The sequence below is a fragment of the Rhea americana genome, unplaced genomic scaffold, assembly GCF_003343005.1.
Source record: "Rhea americana isolate MKP2758 unplaced genomic scaffold, rheAme1 scaffold_26, whole genome shotgun sequence".
In the NCBI taxonomy this organism is placed as follows: domain Eukaryota; kingdom Metazoa; phylum Chordata; class Aves; order Rheiformes; family Rheidae; genus Rhea; species Rhea americana.
In genome coordinates, this window is record NW_028186379.1 from 6,673,172 (window position 1) to 6,676,571 (window position 3,400).

The following is a 3,400-nucleotide window of genomic DNA, read 5'->3' on the forward strand; positions in this document are numbered from 1 at the left end:
CTCACACATAGACATTACTCTCCTTTGTTCAAATATTTTAAGAATCTTCTCTCCTACAACATACTAGAACTGCTTAATAGTAATAACTATAAAATGGCCTCTTTCTGATTAATATACCTGTTCTTACATAACCAATTAAGCCTCCACTTTGTATTCTTAGATAAGTATATATGCAACATTATACTTGTCTTACTGCCACTCCTGTTTTTCTCTCTTCCTGTTCCTTACCACTAGTTTATACCTTTCTGGGTTAAGAGATATGGACTGATCTGAGATGCTTTTTTGTATTCTTCCCACAACCGTGCACCATTTTCCCCAAATTGCATATACTCACATACTATATACTCAATATCATAGTAAGACTGGTGGTGTATTACAACAATATAATAATATGATRCACTTTAAAAGACTCTGTGAGGGATACTTGAAGTACATAAGTACATCATACTAGTATATCCTTTAGACTGCCTTTTTTGTATGTTTGTTTGTTTTGTTTTGTTTGTATTTGAACTATCTTCATTTAGCAGAGAGGTTCCTAGAGGCACAGATCAACTTTGCAGTTTCACCAACTAATAGACTGTAAAAGTAGAATCACAATGTATATGTATATATTGAATAATTTGTTTTATACACTAGGAAACTATTGTGAAGTTTCTGCAGGGAACAAAGGCAGAATAGTTATGGAAAACAGTGAAAAGAGCCTATATTTTTCAATTTAAAATATAAACTAACATTTTTATTTTATGATTAATTGCCATAGCATTTTAAGATTGTAGCAATAAAAAAATCTTACTGGAATAATGTAAAACATCTTGAATGTGTGCTGTAGTATAACTCTCAGACATGCAATCATGATGAAGGCTGTGTCTAGATGTTAAATATGTACATGTTAACAAAAAGGATGTCTGTCCTGTATTTTGCTAGCCTTCTCCTTCCCTCCACATCTTGTTTTTTGAATGTGATCATTATGTATTCAGTCAGCTATTTTTTTTCAGTACCTTGCCTTATGGCAGAAGACTCATAAGTCTTTTCATCTTAGAATTTAAGCTTGCCCTTTATCCCTTTATTTTCCCTGTTGTTCCTACATCCTTCTGGAGTTAGATTAGAGGTAATATCAGATGGCTTTGAAATCAGATTAGGCCAGAACTATATGTGGTCTTGCAGTAGAGAAAGTACTTTATTAATAAAGTTACACTTGGAAGAGGAGAGAAGCAAATCTATCTCCTTGAGCTGAATGGAATAGAGCTGGCACAAAAGAAAAAAAAACAGATTATGGCATGGACTCAGAATGTCTTTTGGAAAACAAGACATCTGCAGAGGCTAAAAGTTAGGCTAGCCTTTTAAGATTGGAATTTAGTTGCAGTTAAGCAAGAACTGGCTAAGACATTGACTAAAACGTGTTGAATGAATGACCTTTAAGAAGCTTCTAGCCAAAATGAAATATTTTGCAAACCTAGAGGACAAACAGGATCTTTCTCTGATACTGCCTGCTTTAGCATTGGGATCTAATTTAGTTTTTAATTCGTTATTTGCTTCTGATTYACCAATCAAAAAGAGTGTACACCTGGCACATACACTTYCAGCCTTTCATTTACAATAAGATAYAAGAAATAATCATAATTTATGGGTTCAGATAGAAAACAATAAGAATCATTTCCTAAAAGACATTATCTGTCAAGGCTCTGTTAGGATCTCTGGAAGGAGCTGTATGTGAACGAGCAGTGTAGGCAGGGCTTTGCAGCTGGGACCTTGCCAGTGTGATTGTGCTGACACAGAAGCTGTTGAAAAACCTAAGTCAAGGACTGTGGAAGAAGGAGAACCAACCAGAGCTGCAGATGCTGTTATTGTGCAAAGCCTGGACATGTGCTTCCTGGAGCAGGAGGATTTCTAGGGATCCATCTCTCGTCTGTGAATCACTCTCTAAGGTCTCCCATTCCTTAGTGTGAATATTTATTTGTAGGAGTGCTCAGTTACGTGGTTTRTAAGGTCAGGTAAGCTAGTCATTCTTTGGTTACAGCCATGGTGGGCTGAAGGTAACCATGCTCAGGTGATGCAGGCCTGTCAATGGCACACACAAATTTAGACAATTGGTTGCAATTCAAAGGGAAGCTCCTACCCCAGGAGAAGTACAGGCAAGAGGTAGTGCTGGGACAGAGYGGTAGTTGAGCTTTCTGTTTCTGCTACTAGCCAGAGGCTGGGAAAGTGGGCAAGAGTGCTGTTTCTGGAAAGGGCAATCCAGCAGTAAGTGCTGGCCACCAATCTTTGCCCTGCTGTTCTGACTTTCTAATGAATGCAAAAGCAAACCTAGCTATTGTGTCACCTCTGGAAATCGTCTGCCCTAGGGAACTACCTATTTGCCCTTCATTCTGAGCCTCTGCTGACTGCAAGGTATTAGCTGTTGTAGCTACCATGTGTGCTAGAGGGAGAACTATCAAAAGCACAGAGAAGGAATAAGAAAGCCCCTGTGATATGACTGAGTATAGAAGATAAGCTCTCTAGTGAAATTCAGATTAAAAAAAATGCTCAAGACTGCGAGTAAAATATCCTGTTTAATTTCTGTAGCACTGAAGAATATAAGCCTTTCTTTCCCAGACTACTTCGAGATCCAATAACATGGTTTCATTATCAAATTCTTCTTGCAGTGAAAGCAACCTTTCCAGCCCTATGCAGTAAATAACCATTTGTGATAACAAAACGCTGATAACAGTGGTCTAAATATATTACTGTGCCATTTTAAATACATCACCTTTCAAAATACTTTCCTGCACGGCCTGCAAGTGAAACTTCCAAGAATTTAAAAAAAAAAAAAGAGAGAGAGAGATGAGTGGGCAATAATGAAAGATGAAAACTGAAGCTGATCGTTACCATGTGCAAGAGTAAAAAGCCTCATCCAACAGGGGACCTTATGAAAGAGACTGCGTTTGCATTCAGAATAGCGGGAGGAGACCGAAGGGTGAAAGATGGGTAAATCGGGGCGGTACATCCCTGCGTTGACGGTTTTATTGACAGCGGCGCCTCTCCGCGAATACGTGCCGGGAGCGAGCGAGCTCGGGCGACGGCACGGGCGGCCCGAGGGGGCCGTTACCGCTCACCGCCCCCAGGCGTGCGCCCCCGAGGGCCGGCCGGCGCGCAGCTCGACCCACCGCAGCCCCCGAAATTCGCCCCTGAGGGGGGCGACGCGCCGGACGCCCGCGCCGCGGCAACGGCCTCCCCCGGCCGCTAGGTCCCGTGCCGACACCCCGCGCGCGCGCCGCACCCTCCGGGCAGCCGCTCGCGCGCCGGGCGCTGCGCATGCGCGGCGGGCCTCGCCGAAGCCTGTCGCAGCCGCGCTCGTTGTCCCGCTGGCGGCGCCTCCTTTGTGACGGSCGGGCCGGGCCGGGCCACGCCCCCCGCGCGGTGT